Below are 24,544 nucleotides of genomic sequence, written 5' to 3'. Positions count from 1 at the left end.
AACAGTTCCTTGATGCCAACACCCATGTGTTCCTGTCTCAAAAGTATGTAAGAGTAAAGCACCAGATACAGTCTTCAGGATACAGCAACTACTCAACTGCTCAATCTTGTAAACACCTGAGTTCACTGGGCCAACTCTCTACAATTGGACAGTAAAAGGCTAGCAGAAGCACACCATGTCTTCCTGTTTCTCCACCTCTCATGCTGACAGTGCAGAGCTCAATACATGGATAAATGAAGAAAAATGTTTAGCCAGAGGATCAGTATGAGCATTATCAATCAATGTTCCCAAGTCAGCAAGAATAAAAAACAAATTCAAGTTCCTTTCCTCTGGTTTGGATTTTACTTCTAAAGGCAAACATTAGGGTAAGCAATGTCTTCTGCGTTAGGCTTAGTTGATACTAACTGTTGAGAAGAAACCAGTTGCTCCGAGGCATACTCTGAGGCCCTGGGTGAGCCGGGGATACTTCAAGGTTGCCAGGGCTGGATGAGTTTAAGGGATACTTAAACAGAGGGAGGGAAAGGTTTCGTGGGCAAGATCATTTGTTCATTCATTCTCTGGCATAGGTTTTGAACAACTGCCTTGGGCTAGCCACCATGGAAGGCTCTGAGATTTCAATGGCAAATATGAGTCTCTGTCATGCAAATACTTGAGGATCTACTGGGTCAAAATCCACTGGATAAAAATCCTGCCCGCTGCATTTCCGTCCTGGGGAGATCTTCTGGATGAGAGCCTCTGCTTCCACCACCACTACCTCAATCATCAATAGCAAATGAATGGCTCTTTTTATTACCATTTTTAAAATTTTTTATCATACTTTAAGTTCTAGCATACATCTGCAGAATGTGCATGTTTGTTACATAGGTATACTATGCCATGGTGGTTTGCTGCATCCATCACCCCATTGTCTACATTAGGTATTTCTCCTAATGCTATCCCTCCCTTAGTCCCCCACCCCTTGACAGGCCCTGGTGTGTGATGTTCCCTTCCCAGTGTCCATGTGTTCTCATTGTTCAACTCCCACTTACGAGCGAGAACCCGAGGTGTCTGGTTTTCTGTTCTTGTGTAAGAACGGATGGCCCTTAAGGGCCAGGGGCCAAAGCCATGGAAAAGGAGATTGAAAGAGGAAGTAGGTAATTTTCTTTCCAATATTTAAAAATCCTCACAAGATTAAAACAATGAATCTATGCTTCAAAAACGTTACCATTTTCAGAAATTGTTTGTGGATATGCACAACATAATTTAACTAATTTATTTAAGCTTGAACTTGTCCCCAAAACAGTAAGGCAATTTTCAAGAAATATGGGGTGAAAAAAAAAATCAAGACAAAAGAATCAGGAGTAAGGTTATACAGGGGGGGAAAAAAAAAAAGCAAATCAAGAAGAAACAAGGACTCCATACTGACACTAGTTAAGAAAAAGTAAGTTGAGAAACCATTCACTTGGATTTTTTGGTTAACAGATATCATTTTTTTAAAAAATCATTCCTTTAAAAAAAAAAAAAAAACTCCCAAGGGCTATGTGTACTGCCTGACTTCAGTTTTGTAAAAACAAAAGCTATATCTTTAAGAAATTCAACGCACAAACACCAGCTTTTGAAACCAAGGTTCAGCAAAGAGGAGCCAATAAAAATGCTGTAATTTGAAACCAACCCACACAGCACAAAAAGAAAGAGGAGAGGTCTGTCCGGGTTGCCTTCGACACACCCTTCTAACTCGGTTCTAGAACAGCAGTGCCCAGTTTGCAAGACAAGAAGCTAATTGACTTGAATGTCTGCTGCATAAGCTATAAAATAAGTACATAAAGAACAATATGAACATACAGCGCCATCAGTTACATAAAAAGGCCTGACTGTCCGACGCCACACTGTGCACCGAACAAGCACAGCAATTGTTTCAGCGGGTTGCACGGAGGAAGAATGAATAATTAGCGTCCTTATGAATCAAGTGTCCACCAGGAAGAGAGCTCCATCCTGCAGCAGTGGCACAGCAGCACCCTCAGCCCGCCAGAGTCAAGCTGTGGTGTTTAAAGGTCTTTATTGACAATCAGGATGCAAGCAAAGATATTCTTCAGCCAAGTAAACCGACAACTCGCTCCACTGTGGCCACTGCTTATTCTCGGGAACACCCGCTTCTTGTCTAAAGTCTCACCAACTGCTACTTTCCATTACCAGGAAATGTCATTTTCCCTCACTTATTTATGCATTGGCTAAAAATATAACATCTTCTGCTAAAGGTGGAGGGGGTCGTGACAAAAGCATCCGTTTGAGCTGCCCTGACACAACAGCCACAACACAAGAAGTCCCTAAATGTTTCTTTCCAGAGAGTCTGGGTGGAGGGAAGCAAGGAGCAATATCTGTGATTCTAGGATTTTTCTCATTACTCAATATCATCAGTGTCAAAAAATGCTTCCCTTCCTCATGAAAATCTGAGAATAAGAGAGCAGGATGTGTGGACTGTCACTAAGACAAAAACTCATTGAATTGGAAGTGTCTCATACGTGTAACAGTCTGCAACATAGGCAACATAAAGCAAGGAATGGCCATAGGAGCTAGAATCAGTAGATGGGATTCAAATCTCTGCCCTCTCTCAAGAGCTGCATCATTTTTAGCAAATCATTAACTTATCTGGGCCTCACTTTTCCTATTTGTAAAATAGGGATATTAAGTGTTCTCAACTACACCGACACACCCGCCCCAAGCCTAGGTTGTCGAGAGAATGAAATGAGACTATGCATAAGAACTTCCTTTAACATGAATATGATTCTATAACTTCATCTATTGGAAACTCAGGATATGCTGGCACAATCCCAGTATTTTATGAATATTTATTATTTGCTTAGTACTGAGAAAGGCCCCTAGGAGATGCAGAGAATTAAAAGGTACAGTTCCCAACTGTGAAGAACTCATGGACTAATAACTAATAGAGTTGGGATGTGTAAGTTCAGGGCTAACAAAAACTCAGGCATAGTTTGAAGGTGATAATTAGTCTCAATGCTTTCCCTCACCTCCTTTAATTCTTCTGTACTCAGGAAAATCCACTGGGTTCTATCCAGAAGGCTTACAGCCCTAAAAACAACAACAACAGAGTTGATAAGTGGCATCTCTCCAGCACCCAGAGGTATTCTCAGAGACAGAGAGTTGAGAGGAATTCCCTATTGCCCTTGAGTCACTCTATGAATTCAAAACACGGGAGTACAAGAGCCCCAAAGGAAATCATGCCTGGAGTGACAAAAAGAATTTGCTGCCAATCTTTCAACTAAAATTTATTTTTTAAAAAAGATAAGATTCTACATGCAATGCCTAGGAAAACCTAGTTCAGGAACCTCCGGAGTCTGAGCCCTGAGCTCACAGGTCTGAAATCCAAACTGTAATATTACTTAATAATGGGTTCCTATATGCTATGTACAAAGCACTAAACATTTACACACATTGTTTCATTTGATGCTCAAAGCAACCCTAACAGGGAAAGTAATTTTCTTTTCTCTATTTTGCAGATGAAGTGAAAGATTTGATCGAGTTAAGTAACTGACCCAAGGTTTGCATAACTGTAAGAGGTGAACCATGATTTGAACCCAAGCAGGTTGATTTCAAATCCCAAGCTAATTTTTTATCACACCCTAATTGTTGTATTACTCTAACGTATGTCTGTTTCCCATTCTGCTGTTTATTTCTGGGAAAACCACTTAGTCGCACTGTTTCCTTTGCAGGACAAAACCCACTATGGATTCCCTACAATGGAGGACCCAGAGTTGAGAGGAGAAAGTGTAATCCAAGGTACAAAGTCCCACAACTTTATGTTCTTCTCCAAGGAAATATCTTCTCCTGAAAGGTTTGGTGAGTTGGAAGATGTGATAAGAGACATACAAGAGCCCAGAAAGTGGTAGTATTTTTGAGTGGTTAATAAGTAAAAATATTAGGAACAAGAGAATATAGTTAAATAATGTGCTCATTTTCACCCATTTTTGCCCACTGAATGAGCAGATGTTATTAAAAAGACAATCTTCAATGCTAGCAAACCTTCCTGAAAGTAATTTGACATGCTGTGCTTCTAATTTCATATCTAAGAACTCTTTGCCCAACTCAAGGTCGTGAAAACTTTTTGTTATGTTTTCTTCTAGAAGATTTAGCTTAACTTTTTACACTTAAGTCTAGGATCCATTTTAAGTTAATTTCTGTGTACAATGTGAGTTAAGGCTTTAAATTTACCTTTTCTGCATGTGGATATCCAACTGTCCTAGACTATTTATTCATTGAAAAGACTATTGAACTGAATTGCTTTTGAATTGCTTTGGTACCTTTGTAGAAAAATCAATTGACAATAATGTAATAGTTTATTTCCAGACTCTCAATTCCGTACCATTCTCTATGCTTACACCATTGTCTGTCCTGACACTAGTAACACACTGATTTGACTGGTGTAGCTTTGTAATAAGTTTTGAAATCAAGATACATAAGACCCCCTATCTTTGTCTTCTCTTTCCAAATTTTTTTCTTTATTCTAGGTCATCTACATTCCTGTACTGTTAGAAACAGCTTGACAATTAAAAAAAAAAAAAAGGACGGACACTGAAATTTTTACAACAATTGCACTGAATCTATAAATCGTTTTAGGAAGATTTAACAATATTGAGTCTTCCAATCCATGAACATGGGATAGCTCTCTGTTTATTTAGCAATAAACATGTCTTACACTGATTTTATTAAATTTATTCCTAAAAACTGTGTTCATAATGTGGTTTTCAGATTACTTAGTGCTAGTATATAAAAATACAACTGATTTTTGTATATTGGTCATTTATCCTGTAAGGTTGCTAAAATTCATTAGTCGGTTCATACTTTGGGGGAAGGGGGATTGAGGGTGTGTTCCTTTAGGTTTTCTAGTACAGGCTCAATTCATCTGCAAATAAAGACAGTTTTATTTCTTTCTTCCCAATCTGGATGCCTTTAACTTCTGAACCTGCAGTATAAGAGAAGTAACAAAAGTGAACATCTCTGCCTGGCTCCAGAGGAAGCCACATTCATAATTTGCATGAAGAAGCAGTCTTCCTAAGCTATTATCTTTTTTGAAGACTTTACAAAACAGAACTGGCTATTTTCTTATACTGATGAACCATGATCACATACAAATGAAAAACATACTTAGAAACTTTTAAAAATCAGTGTGTACTTTAAGAACAGAGTAAAAAATGTCATCTAATAGATGAAATATAAAATTACTAACAACAAATACATGACAAAGTAGCACCATCTCAAGTAGTGAATGCTTGAAATAGAGAGAAGGAAACAGAAGGGAGGGCAAACAATGGCAGCAACAGTCCAGGAGGGGCTGCCGTAACAGCCAACCTCCAAACAGGCTCTAGGTCAGCATGGCTCTGCAAGGCCAGGAGCCCAGCCCCATCAATCCTCTCTACCTTCTACTCATCCCAGAGTTCAGGACTGGGAGGAACTAGCAGGAAGGGGGTCTAGCAATCTGGCTCCAACTCTCTCCCACATCACCCAGCTAGGAGTAAACTGGTAAGGGCTGGGAAGACAAGGAGCCTCCAGTGGGAGCTCTCACTCAGCAATTTTCACACAACAGTCTCTTATCTTAACAAAGCAGTCGAACTTCTTTTTAAAAACTTGGTTCCCAGATGGAAACAATCGAGCAGTATCCAACACTGTTTGAAAGAACACACTGGTTCCAAAGACCTTGTTTTCTCTGAAAGGTGAAAGTTTAGATGCCCAGCAAGAGGCACAGCTGGGGTGTTCCGAATTTGACTGCTGGAGGAAACTGCCAGCTCTGACGCACCCTCCCTCGCTATCCTGTATACAACGTCCAGCCTGGAGCAAGCACCTGCCTAGAATAACTACTGCATACACACTTAGGCAAGTCTGCATACGACAACTGAATATTTACTGTATGCAGAGCCCAGCATCCACAGTGTAGTTATTTTTAATTTCATATATTGCATTATACTGTGCAATAAATCTGATGAAGAAGGATGAGTGAATGAGTAAACAAAGTAGACATTACAGTCGGGGATTTCACAGAAAATACTGTTTAAAAATGACCACCGGATTTAAAATCTGGTGAGAAACAAAAAAGATGAAATTCGAAATGCAGACAGAACTAGAGTTCATATTCCTGATTTTATGGAAGTTTTCATTTCTGGTTTCTCAGAGAAGTGAATAGCCCCAATCACTTAGTCCCCCCCAAATTAGAATAAGTATCTCCTTAGGGAAGGATAGGTAAGCCTCTGTGAACATTCTACCACATTTTATGATGGCAACTCTTCCGTTTACATCCCTACCTCTCACACCCCCATATCCCTCAACAACTGTCACTCTTGCCTCTGTAGCTCCTGTGCTTGGGACGTAATAGTTGCCAAGGAAATGTATCTTCTTCCTTTCCTCTGCTAATGGGATTTTGGACAAAAGAAATCTGACACTGGACATATCCCTAACATAGCTCCAGTGATGTAACACTAGTGCATGTCCCAGCCCTGCACCTTTTCCCATCCAAAGGTTAGTGCTCTATCAGAATGATCTGGAGGAAGAATAAATTCCTCACATCAAGTAAGCACCTGCTCTCCCTTTCCTCCTGCATATCCCAACTAGAGAAAGCATCTCTAGTGAGAGATGGAAAGAAAAAGAGGCCAGGGTGTCTGAGAAGGTCTCCAGCAAGCCCATCTGGACAGCAGCCTGGGAAGCCTCAGTATCCAGCCTGCCCTGGGAAATGCCTTCCAAATGCCTTCCAGGGACTAGGCACTTCTCACAGGTAGTTACCGCAGTGAGACCCCTTGGCAACCTTGAGAATCAACCACTACCTGTGAAGTGGGAACATTTTAAAGGCAAGAAATCAGAGCTCAGAAGTCAAGTAACTTATCAAGCTCAAACAGGTAGCAAATGTTGGCCACTTTGGTTTGCCATTTAGAAAAGAGCCTGAAGCTCCACACACAAGTCCTACAAGCTCTTATTTGTCATTATATATTCCCTAAAGAGCTGGGGAGGATGGCCTGATTAGTAAGGTGAAGGAGAACCAGGAGAGTTGCTCTCTCTTCTTCACTGCTACTAGCAAAGATGAGATGTGCTAGGGGAATGGAAACCACAAGACTCGTAAAAATTGACATATGTAAAAAACAAAACCAAATACTGGACAATTTCCTACTAAAAATATTGTCTTCCAATGTAAAAATGATCAATTAAATTGGAGCAAGGTTTGAATTGCTTTTTAAGTTCACTTGTAATATCGTCTGTATAACATGTAATCAGAACATGCTGTGAAGATTACCCTGATAAGCCCTGAAAAGAACACAGTCATTAAATAAAATCATGAGATAACCACATGGTTCTCTGCTTTGGGCTTACTAATATGGATGCTAATTTTATCTGTGGTACCACACTGATATCAGAGTGAAGGCGCTCTTGAAACTGAAGTTCCTTTAGCACAGCTCTACTCACACTATCCTCTGAGCGGCATGACTGGGGAAAGCTCTCTGGCTTCTACTTAGCTTGTAAGAGTGCATGAGGACACCTCCCAGCCCTAGGCCCTGGAAAAAGCACTGGCCCTCTCCAGCTACATGCCTTCTTTGTCCTTCTCCCAGTTAAGGCTCCACAGGCGAGGCCTCTATCCTCCCACCTTCCACTATACTCCTGTGCAGAGGCTGAGGATGGCAGGCTTAGAATAAATTACGTGAGCTCTTGCCCAGGCATAAGTGACAGGGTGGTATCACACACTATCCCATCTCCCCCTAAAGACTTCATCTGGCAGTGGGCAAGTTTATCACACATGCAATGGTTCCTTCAAAATAATTATTTCAGTCACTGTATCTACATCTGTGAGCAATTATCTATATTTCAATTGACAGAGGACCAGTATTTGAGAAATTACACCTCTAGTTTCTCTACAGTTGCAGCACAACAGTTAAGGAAAAGAGAAAAAGGAGAGAAAGTGTAGAAAAAGAAGAAAGAGAAAAGGGGAGGGAAAGGTATAAGGGAGAGGGGAAGCAGACAGAGGAGGTGGTAAGTAAAGTGAGAAAACGAGCTGACACTTGTGTTCCCTGAAATGCCTTATCAATGCTCTGCTAATTCATACCTGGTCGTGGGTTCCATGTAGGTTGATCAATAGTTTACAAATACATGAAATTGGATCTGGGCATTTTTTATAAACCCATTTTTCATTTGTTCCATTATCTTAATTAAGCATCTATTATGTTCCTACGCCATAGAGTCAAGAGATAAAAGTCATGGTCCTCCAGAAGAGCTCATAGTTTCCACCTACATGCTCGGGGAACCCCCACTGTATTTGCATTCCCATTTAATAGATAAAAAGACTGAGAAACTAAGCTCTGACAAAGGTTAATTCTCCTCTATGTCCACATTATCATGCAACTATGAATATTCTCCCACAGTGCTATCCATTTCTAAATGCTTTCACCTGTATCATTTCATGTGATCCAATTAAGCGTTTTCTAAACATTAAAACTCAGAAAGGTTTTGGGAGTGGAACAGTCACAGGGCAAGAAAGTGATAGAAGTGGGGCCAGAATTCAAAACTCTGAGCTCCTCGTTTTCATACAAGAAATGGCAAATTACTGATCCAAGAGAATCAGTGCTACTAAAGGAGCATCTCAAACGTGTCTACTCAACTACAAACCACGCAGGGGGCCTTGAAAAGTCAAGTGTCCCACAGAGGATCTGGCTTTGGACAGCAACAGAGAACTGAACAACATGAACAGGGCTCTGCCTCCTGAAGGTCTGGACAGCAGCTGGATCTACCTTCCCCAGTTTAAGGGCAGATGGGCTGGTGAACAGGCCAAACCAAAGACTAAACAAGCATGCAGAGAGGCACAGAGCCCCCAAAGAGCTGCAACATCTCCCTTGCCTTAAAGCTCTCTGCATCAGCAGCAGCTCCTGAAATTACAGCAGACTGGGATGTACACATGCCTTCTTTCTAAGGTCTTGGTTTTTCTCCGGACTTACTCTTGTCACCTTAAAAAATTGTTCACTTTGATTTCTTTAAGTTAATGTACACATCAGTGGCACAACAAGATCATGACAATAATAAAAGATATTTCAATTGGGGAAACAGTACTCACAACCCCACAGCCTTTACAAGCTACAAGTTCCCCTCTAGCCCTTGTCCCCTGAAACAGTAGCCATGATCACAGAATAAGCACTACTTTGTATTCTACTTTTTTCATATAATCGCATTTCCTCTCTCAACCCAACCATGTCTAATGACCCCAGCAAGTTCCTACTCCAAAGACTTCTTTTAGGGTGTTATAATTTCATCACTAATGTAGACAACTGATTTCAAACAGGCTCCGTGACATGTCTGACTTGTTACTCCTAAGGTCTGAGATCATGGTTTGGGTGAGAAGGAGAACGCTTTGGGGATGAGAGAAGAAGAAGGGAAAAACAACTGTGCTTTTCTTCTCAGGAGACAAAGTGCTATTAGAGACCAAAACTGTGGATGCCACCACGGGTGGGTGGGGTGGGAGCTGCCTGTGGCTTTGAGGCTACACAGCCATGATGCTGCCACATGGCTGAAACCACTCTGCACTCCTCCACAGCAACAGTGTCTAGCAAGTTGAAAAAAATTACTGCATGGCAAGAATCCTGAATTTACATTATTCCAACCAGATCATGGCCCACTCCCCACACATACTTACCCACTTAAAACTTTTGCTGGGCCAGGCGCGGTGGCTCACGCCTGCAATCCCAACACATGTGAGGCCAAGGCGGGCAGATCACAAGGTCAGGAGTCCGAGACCAGCCTGGCTAACATGGTGAAACCCTGTCTCTACTTTAAAAATAATAATAATAAAAATAAAAAAATAAGCTGGGTGTGTGGCAGACACCTATAATCCCAGCTACTTGGGAGGCTGAGGCAGGAGAATCACTTGAAAGCAAAAAGGCAGAGACTGCAGTGAGCTGAGATCACGCCACTGCACTCCAGCCTGAGCGAAAGAGCAAAACTTCATCTCAAAAAAACAAACAACAACATCAAAAAAAAAACTTTGCTGTATGGCTCTGCATTGATGGAGAGGTTTATACTCCACAGCATGGCACACAGTGCCCCCATGACCTGCCACCATCTCCCCTTCACCTTCCCACCCTCCCTCCCCAGAACTCCCGGGCCCAGGCCCTGAGCTCCAACCACCCAGTCCCTGCCCACCTAGCTCATTGCATTCCTCCACCTCTAACCCCAGAAGGTGTGAAACTGTCCCTGCCCTCCAAAAGCTCACTCACGATGGGGAGGAGGAAGGCTCCGAGTATATGTTTATCATGAAAATCAAGAAGCCATTTTGTTGTCTATGAAATAACATCTTTTAAACACATGACTGCAAATGGTTTAAAAATGAGCCAACTTGGCCGGGCGCGGTGGCTCAAGCCTGTAATCCCAGCACTTTGGGAGGCCGAGGTGGGTGGATCACGAGGTCAAGAGATCGAGACCATCCTGGTCAGCATGGTGAAACCCCGTCTCTACTAAAAATACAAAAAATTAGCTGGGCATGGTGGTGCGTGCCTGTAATCCCAGCTACTCAGGAGGCTGAGGCAGGAGAATTGCCTGAACCCAGGAGGCGGAGGTTGCGGTGAGCCGAGATCGCGCCATTGCACTCCAACCTGGGTAACAAGAGCGAAACTCCGTCTCAAAAAAAAAAAAAAAAAAAAAAAAAAAAAAAAAAATGAGCCAACTTACTACAGGATAAGACTGCTTTTAAAACTTTACCATGAAATAGAATACACACACAAACACACATACACACACACACACACGTGAAGGCATAAATGAATTGTTTCAATGAAGGGGTTACCAAATGAATATCTGTATGGGGAACTAATTTTTCTAATTTAAAAAAAATCAATCAAAGCCTTTAAGAGAGCAAAATTTAAAAACAAAAAACAAAAACCGTTAACAAGCACCAGTGTAATGGTGCCACTTCAGAGCCACTCAGTCACCAATACAAGAGGAAGATGCTTAAATGCAAATCTCTCTCTCTCACTCTCTCCTTTCTTTTTTTTTTTTTTGAGATGGAGTCTTGCTCTGTCACCAGGCTGGAGTGCAGTGGCACAATCTCGGCTCATTGCAACCTCTGCCTCCTGGGTTCAAGTGATTCTTCCACTTCAGCCTTCCGAGTAGCTGGGACCACAGGTGCGTGCCACCATGCCCAGCTAATTTTCATATTTTTAGTAGAGATGGGGTTTCACCATGTTGGCCAGGATGGTCTTGATTTCTTGACCTTGTGATCTGCCCACCTCGGCCTCCCAAAGTGCTGAGATTACAGGCGTCAGCCACCGCGCCCGGCCAAAAACCTTTCTCTTAATTGGCTCATCATCTGCATCACACTCAATATCCCACTGTTTGGATTTTAGTCAATATGTGTTCCAGATTTTCCAGGATAACCCCAATTCTAAAGTTTAGGTTCTCTGGTCCCCATAAACCTATAAAGGTAATTCAAATTCCTATAGATCTCCCAGACTTCCTGTTTAACCAGAAAACAAAAATAAAGACCTGAATATAGGAGTCCTAATTTAAGTCTCCAAATACATTTAGTGTTACTTGAGCCTATGTTTTGTGTCTGCTTTCTACTTGTAGTTCCCTTGCAAAAAGCCTAAGCGGATTCGGATGCTTCATACTGGTCCCAAGTCAGTACTAAGCTGACTCACATAGATTTTCTCATTTCCACCACTAAGCGTGATAAAGGTTGTTAAGTATTTCCGGAGCAATTATACATTGCATCTGCACACCCCAGCTTGTAAGTGCCTCTGGACAATTTCACACTACCGTGGTTCCGTGTCTCCCTGTTGCCCTCTAAGCTTGAGAAACCCACTGATATTGAACCTCCTCTGACAGCAAAGGCAACAGAGTTCCAGTTGGGCTTCAGAGGGCAGGGCATCCAAGGAAGACACAGATAGGAAAGCAGTTCGGAGGACATGGTCTTGACTGGTCCTCTCTGACTCAATGACCTTTCATCTCCCAAGGAGCTGGATGCCCCAACTCTGGGCCATTAGCACCACCACTGATCTCCAAACCAGACATGTCCCCAAGGAGGCCCCAAAGCCTTACTTCCTCAACTTTATTTTCTCCTCTGACAAAAATCCCTTGATGAGATCTGACCACGTGAGAACTGTTCAAAACACAGTCACTCATTATAAAAATAGTAAGAGTCGTTCTGTAGACAATGTCAGTGACGCCAAATTTTACGGAGGCAGGATGTAAAACCTAGAGAAAGGAGTTTTGGGGGACACGTTGAAAAGAGTAAGTAGAGATATACTTGGGCATACCAGCTGTATAACGTCATACAGATGAAAAGCATGCAATTTCATTCTCTCAAGAGTTTGGGACAAAGGTTAAAAAGAAAAGGTGTCTACTGGTTATTGGCTACAACCACCCACATATATGAAAAGTAATGAGAGCATGTCTCCCAATTTCCTATAGGTTGTCTGCCAAATTCCTGCCTCCTTCCTAAGAAGACAGAATCTGTAGTGTTTTCTTTGCCATCCAGATATACCCCATGTCATTATAAACAAACGCCGCTTTCTTTGCAGCTAATAACCACAATGTGTGGGTAAGAAACCTCTCCAGTATAAATCCATGGGGACAAAGCTGCATTGTGGGCATTAAATAATTATAACAATCTAACATGAGTCAGAGGATTGTTTTTCAATGGCCCTGCTGCACTTCCAACTTTAAAGTCAATCCCAAACTCCCTTTCCTGGCACTCTGTCCATGTGCTAAGCTATTGTGAAACAATTCTCATTCTTTATAGTTTGGTCCCATTGCAAGGAGCTGGCAACGTGGGCACTCATGAAATATTAACACGTTAACATTGACTTTTTTTTAATAAGTGTGGCCAACAGTGGATCAATTATATTACTATGAAAAGCTTTTCATAATTCATTTGAGGGGCATCAAGATCTCATTTCTGGACAGCACATGGATGATGAAGTCAACAGTTTTGAAGAGGTCGGCACTCACGGGCACCGAATACATTAAATGTGATAGATGGTGTAAACACTCAGTTCACAAAAAAAAGGGAACATGTTTACATCTGGCAAAATAATTAAAATAGGGTATAACAGATCAACAAGTTGGGAATTAAGTCTATGCCAGTCTCTCTCCATAAACAGGAATAAGAAAATCTCAAATCCTGGCCATTTATTCTCCTTCTGGCTAGCCACTAAATGTTTATTCCCATCTCCCTCAAAAGTAAAACTGGCTAATTTCTGGATGTTAGAAGAATTATTTCAAGCTATCCATGCTCTGAAGTGCCTTTATTCCAAGAACTATTAGTAGTTTATTATAAAGTCTGGTTTTGAAGGGGTGAGATAATAATATCCGCGTGGTAGCGAGTCCAATTCAATCCAAGCAGTACAAGGCCTGAAGAAACAAAGGTCTCCCAGCTAGTGTAAGGTTTTGCTGATCCAGCAGCTGGTGAACACGAGAGACCTTTCGATTGTGCAGTGTGCATAGACCTTGCCTTGGCTTTGAGGGAACCCTGCATCAGACATGGAAACAAACACTATTCCAACCCAGTGGGCCTCTGGCCATGCTGCCCTGGTGGCCAGAGAGGGCATCCTGAAGAACAGGGAGGGGCGCAGCAGCTGTAGGTCCTCTATATTCTCACTGTAATGCCACCATGACCTGTGTCCCACTTTGTCCTCTCCACTAAACCAGGAACCAGGTCTTACTCATCTTGATATCCCTTTCCCTAGCACTGGAAGTTCACACAAAATATGTGGTAAATAAATAGCCACAGGGTATAAATTATCCCTCTCACTCTGAAGTCTTGTACCTAGCTTGTGTGTAGAAACTAAACTCACCCTCCTCTTTGCACCGGTCCACCAGGAGAAAAAAGTCACCCAAAGAAAACATCTTCCTGATCTCCAAGGATTAGGGCCCCAATGTGGAAATGCCCCTAATAAGCCGACAAATGCTTTCAGGTACTTAGGGCACGTAAGCCACTAAAAGTGCCAAAAAGGGTGTGGAGTAAGTTAAACTGTCACACCTAGTACCCCCAAATCCCCTGGAAAACGAGTGTGCAGAAAACAAGGGGCTCCTGGGGCAAAAGACCAGCAATTTTGGCTCAAGTGTCCTGACAACGAGAGCATGCACAAGAGAACCATTCTTAGCAGGCTTTTCCAAAACCCTACAGGGGATTTCCAGAGGGCCTAGTGAGAATGTGGTCAGAGACACTGTAATGAAAGAGGTAAGCGGCAAGGCAGGCAGCTTGACTTCCATCCAGCCTCAAGTGGAACATGGGTGCAACAGTACTGGGTTGATAAAAAGCCACCCGAGTGCAGGCTCAGTGCAAAGGGAGAAGGCTCACAAGCCACCTGGCCTCAGCCCCTCCGAGGCTGCCCAGCAGTCCCCAGCTTGTTCAGCCTTAATAGAGGCCGTGCCTATGTTCGTTAAGAATTCTGTCTTCTGAAAACCTACAAGAATCTCAGTCCTGGGCAAATCAAAACCTGAAGTGCTATAACACGTAATTTAAAAGGATTAGGTCTATGACATATATATGATCTTAACTTGCTGCCTTCCTTCTTTCCCCTGAGCCTTGAAGTAACAGAAAAGAATTCATCGATCTGTACCGCAGGCAACAACTTACATGTGCTGGTGTGACCAACACCTGTTCTCTCATGTACCCCAGTGCTGAAAACACAGGAAATTTGTCCTTTGGCCCCATCTATGTACTGAAGAACATAAAAGTAATACATATACTGTATCACAAACACCCTTAAAACTGTTGAATCCCTACAGTTCTGCCCAGATTACAATCTAGTCCAATCATCATGACCAATCAGTGAAGCTACTTATTACTTGTTTACATCTAGTTGAAACACCTGTAACCAGGGGCATGACGTCATGCCCATGCCCAGTTTTAACTAAGAGGGATGGTCCACATATACACGGTTACACAGTGTGTTTTGCATTTTTGCAGCTTGGGTCCCTTACATTTCTGTGACCTTTTCTCCAGATTCCTCTACTTAATATTTATATTTTTCAAATTACTTAAAATATCCCAAAATCAAGTATAAATAAAATATGTGAAGAACAAAAACAAAATGCAAATAGTTAGGGGAGGGAGAGTATAATTTATGGTATATTATAAATGAGGGTAGTGACTAGCTATCTGGGAAGGGAGGGAGGAAAGAAGAAAGGGAAAAAGGAAGGAAGGGAGGGAAGCTTTCTGAGTCCCAGCAGGCCTGTCTTCCAGCCCACTGGGGGAGATAAACACAGCTTCTGTTTAAAACTCACACTCTCGGGGATTTGGGGACAGGGGTTCTGGGGCCCATAGAATGAAACCTACTCTTATCTATAAACAAAACCTGGCTTTCATGTTGGCCAGCTTGCCTGCATCTTTCCCTTTTCAACTGAGGCTTATCAGCAGCAACACCTCCATTACGCACTTAGTCAGCAACCATTACCCATTACCCATTCTGCACTAGGTACTTATTCCTGAGAATAATGAAAGAAAAACGCATATGCCTTGCCTGCATGGAGGCAGCATCCACTGACGGGTGTGTGCATGCGCGCGCGTGCGCGCGCGCACGCACACACACACACACACACCCCGAGAGAGAGACAGAGAGAGAGAGAGAGAGAGAGAGAGCACGAGCGTGCCCGAGCGAGCTCTGGGACAGTCAGGGATGGCTGGACTTGAGATCAGAATTCCTGGCTCTCTCACATGGTGTGACAAGCTTCCTAACCTGTTTAAGCCTCTCACTCTTGCTGTTGTTAGGGGATTAAATGAGATGACATGCGCAAAGGTTCTCAAGTGCTGTCATGCTCTTCATTTATTTGGCTTCTGAATCCCTTCCGATCTGGTCTTCCCCTCCATGGTACTAGGCAGATCCTTGGCAGCCAGGACAGAGACAAGACCCTCAGGCTTCCTAAAGCCAAAGGTGCCCTCCCTCACCCAGCAACAGAGGTTCCTTTCCAGGAAGCGTGCTCTAGCCAGGCCAGCGGGTATTGAGCGGGGTCAAGGGTTCCAGCTGCCCCTCTTCAGTGCTGCCAAAGCCCCCGCACACGCTCCGGTTCCTACAACCTTCTGTTTCAAAGCAAACAAACTCTGTCATGAAGAGCCAGAGTGGAAGCAGCACCCAGCCACAGCCCCAGTGGCCCAGGACTCCCTCGCTGAGGACAGAGGCTCAAATGTACTCCCAGGGCACCCAGGCCCCTGGAGCACGGTCTCTGGCCTTGGCCAGACATCCTCCTTCCACAGAGAGCAAACAATGACATCCACTGTCAATGAGGCCACTCTCCATTCCTCCCCACACGTCAGCCCTGCGGACCAGTGAGCGTGGCGGGCAGCAAGCAGGAGGTGAAGGGGAACAAGACACGGCTCCCAGAACAGCTTGTTTGTGTCCAGCTGTCAAGAACCTGGATGCTATGCCAACAGGGAAAGAAACACCCTCCTTGTGGCACTTTTTCTCAGGACCTCAGACTTGTGGTCAGTATCTCCCAAACATGGCCAAGAGACAGCTGGACCCAGGCTGCACCCCATCCTCTATCCTCCACCTTGGCTGGTGACTCAAGGTGTAGGAGGAGAGACCACACCCCAGCTAAATCCAAACACAACTTGGGAGATCCCAGATGAACTTGCAGCATAGCACGCCACCCCCTGGCACCACTGCCGTCCCTGCAGACAGGCAGGAAAGCTGACGAGGACTAAGTACCCACCATGAGCCAAGTCTGTCCCCATTAGCATCTCAATGAATCCTTATACAGCCCTGCAAAGAAGGTGCACACTGAGGTTGGGAGAACTCAAGTAGCTCACACGAAGTCACACAGCTCTTAACTCAAAAGAAGCCTCCTGGCTCCTCATATTTTATTTCCAGAAATAGAAGGCACAGTTCTTGGCTTTGATGCTACACTGCTTATCAAAAGCACCACTATGAAGACTGAAAAACACTCACAGTATGGAAAATGTTATTTTCCCAGGCCCACATTTGGGGTGTCCAGCGCACAAAGACTGCCAGAAGGACAGAAGATGACCCATGGTGCTCAACCCACCTCAGCAGCTTTTCCTCCTGGTGATCCCCCCTAATTTGGGCTCACTTGAGGTCCTCTTAAAGGCATCTCTCTCGATGGCTGATTGGAAGATGGCACTGCCATAACTTCATAGAGGAAAAAACACCCAAACACCTTCCTTGGCATCCTTCCACCTCCAATTCCCAAGCATCCAATGTGGTGGAAGCTGCTTCCAGGGCTCCCAGGGAGCCCCCAATTTGCCCACCTACCTCTACAGCTCCACCCCCCTCAGCACAGTATCCTGACCTAGGACTGGACTCCTCCCTTCCAGCTCCAAGCTGGCTAGACTGTCTGGCTTGCCCTCCCGGGCCACATCTGCTCACTGATAAAAGTTCACTGGAAGTATCTGGAACACCCGTTATTCTACTCACATTCTCCCTGCTCAGACTGACACTACTGTCACTAACCACAGACCCTCGCCTTTGTACCAGGAGGCTACTACCACATTAGCCCTCCTCCCAGTCTAGCTAATACCTTAGGAAGGTATTGTTCTATTGAATTCTCACTGTATTAGAAATCACACTGGGTGCAGAGATGACCATCAGGAGTGATTTTCTCTGGCTCAGTGTTCCTGAACCCAGAAGAGCACCGAGCCATGACTTTCCCAAAGGGAGTGATTCAGTGAAGATGTATGGCCTGATTTCAGATATAGTATATAATGGATTCACATGCACCAAGAGGGATTTGAGGAAAAACTACGGGCTCCCAGCATCTACTGTATTAAGCCTTCTGCTGATAAACTTGATTGGTTTTATATTAGACATTCTATTTGAAAGAAGATGAGTACCAGTAATATTATGGTAAAAAAAAGTTTACTTTTAAATATTTTTTTAAAACGTGTGTCAATGTGAATCTGTCCCTCTACTGTCCCCTATCATATTCATTACAGATCTGTTGTTCAGATCAGGCTGAGCTACTGCAGGATAATGACTAACAAGTTCAGTGTGTCCATCTCTCCAGTGACAGGCAAATAGTTAAGTACTCTTTTAACTGTCACCTTTCTGGGATTCTCATAATGATAATACCACATAGGGATCAGTCATGCATGCTATGATGCATTCTTCCAATGAACTCCTGAAATCTTTTCAGTCACATCCATCCCCAAGCATCATCCCAGGAAGGCATCACTGAATAAGTGGTGGCAAGAGGGTCATTTCTCCTACCACCTCTATAAACCCAGGAAGCAATTTTCTCAGTCCACAACCACAAGCCACGAGCTCAAAAGCCCATGTACATCATAAAGACAGTGTTTCTGAGCACAGCCCTAGACCTGAGGTTAGCTCTGGCTAAGACAATCCATCCGATTACAGGTATGTGTCAGTATAGGCAACTAAAAAGTGGCTTTCAAGAGCTCTTTTCAGCATAAGAGACAGGAACATTATAAAGCAAAATAGGAAGAGACTATGTCCTGCCAGTGTGGTGTGACTGAGCCCGTTTGGCAGAAGTTAGATCTACAATACCACCCCAGACATGACAGAACCTGGACACACCACCCTACCCCCACCCCCACCCCCACCCAGATACACACATACAGTCTATGATAACTGACAGCCTACATCTCCATCCTGGGATCTTTAGTGGATTCAGATCTGTTAAACAGCTACACTGTGGGCAAGGCCACCTCTCTGATTCCCTGGACATCTGGGTCCCACCTCAACCTGCCTTGCCCCAGGGACCACAGACACCCCACTTTGGCCCTCACTCTTGTTTCCATGCTCCTTTGGCATGAGGATCCCTAGCTCCCCATATTCTGACGCCTAGCCCTCACATAGGCCTGGGAGAAGACCTTGTAGGAAAGTCCCCAACAAATTCACAAGAGGAAGGTCTGCATATCAAGTTACTATGTTTCAAGAAACAATGATCAAACTGGCTTTTAAGCAAAGGAGGGGTAAGAGAGCTTAGTGGCTTATTTAACTAAGAAATCTTGTTCCAACAGCTCAGATGGGATCATTACCAATCTGCCTCCCAGTAGGTTACTTACTGGTTCCAACCAGTGACAAGTCCTGCCCATGTGTAAGATTCTTATGAAAGAAAATTGCTACCATAAAGAACTCACGTCCTTGCACTACACCATCCACAGGACGCGTGATTCCCTTCCAAAAGCTTCAGTGAAAGAAAGCTTTACTTTCCCAGCAGCCCCAGAAAGATATCTCCTCTATCTCACTGGCTCTGATTGGTCAGGCACCATCCCTCAATCAATCGCTGTGGACACAGGTGTTTTAGGCTTATATCAATCAAGGTCTCCTTCCAGAGTTGCAAATGAGGTTAATCCCACTTGAATCATGCAATAAGCCAGGGAAAGGGCTGGCCGTATGCATTTGGTAAGAAAAAGAGAATGGATGCTCAATGTCCTCTATAGCCATGGAACATTCAAGTGGCTTCTGGCCACCTCCATCCAAATGACTCCCAGTCTCTACAGGCTGAGATGAAAGCAACCATCTCACCAGTCTAGGGGAAAAAAAAAAACCACCATCTCACCAGTCTAGGGAAAAGAGTATTAACTGCCAGCAGCCACTAGAGGAGGAAGAGTCAGCAGCCCAAAGGAATTTATCTCAGAGCCAGGGAGGAGGATACAGCATTAAAGACCAAGACCTCTATGACCACAGAAGGCACTCCCCCACAATGACATCAGTCACTGTGCTCGTCAGCATGAAAGCCCTAGTGCTAGGCAGCATCCCACTGCTAGGGACACTGCCGGACCCACGGGTGCAGCACAGGTCGCATTCATAGCAGAAAGCACAGAACATTCAAGTCACTAGAAATCCCGAGTCTAAAAAGACACTCCAAAGACTGAGGTGGGAAGTACAGAGGGAGGAAAATCGGGCTCAGCAAGAGAGGGGAAGAAAAAAGCTTCTCGGCTATCCTGTGGGCAAGAAGCCCAGAGTTCTCCCAGCACATCCCTAGTTTGAGGAAATGGGAGAGTGTCTCTGAGTAGAATCTGGCCATTTTCCCAGGCTTAGACCCCCATGGAGAAAATGCTCCAGCATCCATACATCTGGATGCTTCCCAACTTCCCAAGCTCCTACACATCTAAAACAGCTCACACCTGGTCCTAGGAACTTAAGAATGCGGAAAGAGTTTTCTTTCTTTCCTCCTCCACACCTCCTCACCCCCTCCCCATCGGCTGGTCCAGAGAAGCCTCCTTCGTGCCTCAGGAAATTTTCTATAACCATGTGGCAGACTTGCCAGGCATAGGGCTCGGAGCGTGCAAGGTAAAGCCTGGATCCTCTGGCTGAGCTGAAGCCAAAGGTGTTCATCAACCTTTCCTGTGTACAGAAGTCTCCACAGACCTTCGCGGTGGCCTAGCCAGCCAGTGGCAAAGCACAGGACACTGCGTTTTGCCCCCTCCTTTAGGCTTGAGGGGCAGCACTGTCCTTTTATGCCTACCTCTGAAAAGGACACTACCAGGAAGGTGAAGAAAGGCTGGGCCCCCACGTCCTGGCTGTGTCTCAGGGGTGGAGGGTTCCTATGGCTAGACCAAGAAGCACGGTCTTTGAAGATCTAGGAGTGTGCACACAGAGACGTCAATTACATCAGTGATATTCTTGCAACTGGCATTTCTTGAATGCCTACAAGATACGCATCCAGCTTCAGAAATGGGGGCCAAGCAATGAGTGAAATGAAATGCAGCACCTTACCCTTAACGTGCTCCCTGTCAATGGGGACAGCAATGGGTTTGAATCTTCCAAATGCAATATCCCTCCAAGCGGAGAGGAAATAAAGGCTCTATCACTATGTAAAGGGGAGGGTCAGGAATTCATGAAGAACAAGAACCAGGAAGCTGAAGACATCAAATCCTAAGGTACTGACTTATGGGACCTGGTGGGGCCACAGCTAGACTGTGAGAGGCACCATCACTGAGTGTCCGCTGCTCTCCCTTCAAAGCCTGCCACTCTGGTGTCCTCAGGGTCTGCAGATGTATGCACACTTGCCATGCAGGGAAAGGCTTAACTCTAATAATGACCAAACTCATGAAAGAAAACCAGTGCTTATGCCATTTTCAGTAAGAACATCTTTGGTTTCTACTTTGGGATGGAACCCATTCCTTTCCTTAAGGCTCAGGATGAAAATTTCCAATTAAAAACAGGATTTCACAGCTCCTCTCCTCCCCTTCTAGAGACTCCAACTGCATTTGTGAGAACTATGCAGCCTGTCACCTGTATTCTCACGTTCTCACAGCCACCTTATGAAATGGGAGCTATTCTTCTCCCCATTTTACAGACAGGAAAACTGAAAGGGTAATTTTTTCAACACCAAAAATGGAAAAGAAAACATAACTGACGCCCTTGAGGTATGTTTATGGGGATGAGAAAAGGCAGAAAAGTTGCAGCTGTGCCCATTCAGGAAATTCTGCGAATCACACTGGTTCCTTTTTCCCTAATGTCTCAAAGAAGAGAGGCTTGGGGACTAGCGAAATCATCCACCTCCCCACAAATGGGGGGGGTGGGGGGTGGGGGGTGCGGGGCACTAGCATGCTGGCAGTGTCCAGGCAGTTGCTAGGTGCCTCTGATTTCATTCTCAGAGACCCTCTGCACGTTGGAGGTTACTATTGTCTCAATTTTTGCCAGGGGAAAAAAAAAAGTAAGGCTTAGGGAAGAGAGCTGCTAGAAACTAAGTAGTTGGTGAGACTCTTACATCATGGTGGTGCATTTGGGCCCCCACTGGAGAAGGCTCCAGGGTAGAGCTGAGGACACAGGAATAGCGCCTGGTGGAAAGTCTGCTGCCCTGTTCCACATCCCGTCCAAGTTCATTGTAAGCATTCTTTTAAGACCCTACTATGACTTGTAATTTCCCTGTCCATATTTGAAGCCAGTATTTGATTATTCCCAAGGAAGACTATTTAAGCATAAATCACTAAAAACAATGACAGCCACAAGTTACTTGGAAAGTGGAATGAATAGTGCATTTAGAAATAAAAATAATTTTCCTTCTCATCTTTTCCCCATATTTTCTGAGGCTGTGTACTGTATTCATTTAAAAACAAAACTTCCCATTTTTCATTCATCCTCTTACGTTTTATACCAAAGACGAAAATCCTTCAAAACCACTTTGTAGAAAAGGAACAAATCACATCTATCACTTGGGCTACTAGCTCCCTTCAGAGACGAGTGAGGACTACCATCTGCTACCTAGGATGGAAGGCGGGGACACAGCAACCATAGGACCCAGTGCAACTCTTAGCACCTGCCCAGGACTGGCCACTGCCAAGCACTTCAAAGCACAACCTGCTTCATTTTAATAGGTAAACTCCAGGAGAAGGCCAATCATTCACAATGTAATTTTCCTTGCAGCTCTCTGGAGTTTACACAGGTTACCATGGAGAGGTTCTCTTACCACAAAATGTTACCTTTATGTAAACTCATAGACCTTCCTTATACAAGTGAGCTAATAGTGATTAATAGTTTGCATTTATTGAATGTTAACTACGTGCTAAGCTCTTCACTTGTACTTTTCAATCCTCACACCTACCTTTTAACAAAGGCACTATTATTCAACCCACTTCACTGATGAGAAAACTGAAACTTAGAGAAGGTTCAATAACTTGCTTAAGGTTACCAGGACTGTGATTTCAGAACCTACGTATCCACATTAAACTAAGTTTCAGAACTTGGTTACCAGGACTGTGATTTCAGAACCCATGTATCCACACTGAACTATTGAACACACTGCCTCCTACGCTGTGTTACAACACAAACACATTTTAAGGTATCCTACCGATAATTCGTTTCCCAAAAGACTGTATTTGAGCTGACAGAAACAAAACTATACCCTGTGGCAAAGAAAACACTGAAGGTTGACCAGCTGCACTTTCCTTGAAAACCTCCTGGGATAAAAAAAATCACCATACTCTGATCAACTCAACTATGCACACGAACATTATTGCTTCCAAATACCTTTGCAAAAAGGGAGAGCTTTCACATTTGGGAATTTTATTGTGAAAACTGGTGCGAAATATTTCTGTCTGTGCTGTGATGCTCAGTATTTTCACATCATTTTTAAAAATAAAACAAACTGCAATGCAATTTGCTTAGCCAGAAAATTGTATTATATTTGATTCTTACTGCAACCCACATACTACTAGTTTTATTTTATAATTTTTCCCCCAAACAGCCTCAAGATTTTGCCTACAGAAGCCAACCTACCAATTTGTTTGACTGTTTAGCACAGCCTTCAATTCTTACAGGCAATTTCACAGTTGCAGGGATTTCAAATATGAGAGAATTCAAACCTGACCTGACAATGATCACCTATTTCACTTATATTTTACTCAACTCTCAGACCGTGTTAATGTTTAGATCATTTACGAGGTTAAATGGCAAAGCTCCTTAGGCCAACTCAACTACTTGGTTGTAACTACTCAGTTTCAAGCTCAGAAGTATGAAAGGCAGTTGGAAGTTAGTCATGCTTTTATCCATATTCTGTACAGTCCTTAGACCTGGGCCAGAGTGTCCAACTTGGGCCCTAGACTTTAGAAGGTCTTGTTCTGATCTTCTTCTAGCCATCCTCCTCCTTTTCCCAGGGCAAGAGGACACTTCACCTAACCCCCTCATACTTTTTAGACCATTGACTAAGGACCCGAGACTCCAGAATTCTCAGCCCAAGAACCCCTTTCCACTTCCAAGGTCTGTGCAGGCCACTCCCCTGAGTCTGTGCTCAAAAGGGCAGCTTGTGTCACTGGCATGAGGACGCTTCTGTGCAAAGAGTGGCCCAGGGACACCTGTTAACAGGAGGAAGCAGAGGAGGGTTTGCTTGTGCAATCTATAGTGTCCATATGCACCTGTTACAAGATGCAGCTGGCGCGGGAAGAAAAGGAGGCAGGTCTTTAAATTTAAACCTGGGAAGAAAAGGAGGGGCAGGCCTTCAAATTTAAACCTGGGTTCCGAGTTTTTATGAAAGTAAATTTGTCAAAGTAGGAGATGAGAAAATTTTATTTAACAGTTTATTAACTCAAATTATAACTTTTAAATATTTCAACATAGAGTACATGAGGTTCCACTGATACTCTTTGCCTCAGGCTCCATAAACAGCAGAGCCAGGTTTGTCTACATTCAAACATGAAAGTGCTGCCATTGCAAATGGACTAATGAAAAGCTCACACAGACCCCCAACACTGATAAACCAGTTTGCCAATTCAGGCATTAAAAACACTTAGCAAAATTCCTAGTGAAAAAAAATAAAACAAACAGCATAAAACCACCTAATCAATCTAGAGAAGCAACAAATGGAGCTGTCAAACCGACTTAATTTAAATAGATCAATTATTTGGAAGGTACAAGGTGTACCAGTCGATGCTTCAACTGGTTTCTCTACCTACTAATCTTTATTTAATCACACACACATTGATATCGTAGACATGGACACAATTTTTAAAACTCCATGAGTTGTCTTAACGCTATGATGCCTAACTATCAAAAGCAAAAAGGTCACTATTATGTCTATCACTCATAGCAATTTGGGATTGAGCATTTTGCAAATAAAAAGGGCAAATTCAACCTGGAGAGACCTAAGGCCCTAATTTTATGGT

General features: G+C 43.7%; 1 protein-coding gene across 14 annotated transcripts in view; it reads right to left on the bottom strand.

Annotated features, from left to right (window-relative positions):
• The window catches only part of TEAD1 (TEA domain transcription factor 1), a 276,947-nt gene that overhangs the window by 117,706 nt on the left and 134,697 nt on the right, over nt 1-24,544 (bottom strand). The gene's annotated exons all lie outside the window — the stretch shown is intronic.

Source organism: Saimiri boliviensis, chromosome 6, assembly GCF_048565385.1.
Source record: "Saimiri boliviensis isolate mSaiBol1 chromosome 6, mSaiBol1.pri, whole genome shotgun sequence".
Classification (NCBI taxonomy): Eukaryota; Metazoa; Chordata; class Mammalia; order Primates; family Cebidae; genus Saimiri; species Saimiri boliviensis.
Note: the sequence above shows the minus strand (reverse complement) of the source record. Positions and strands in the feature narration are given on the sequence as shown.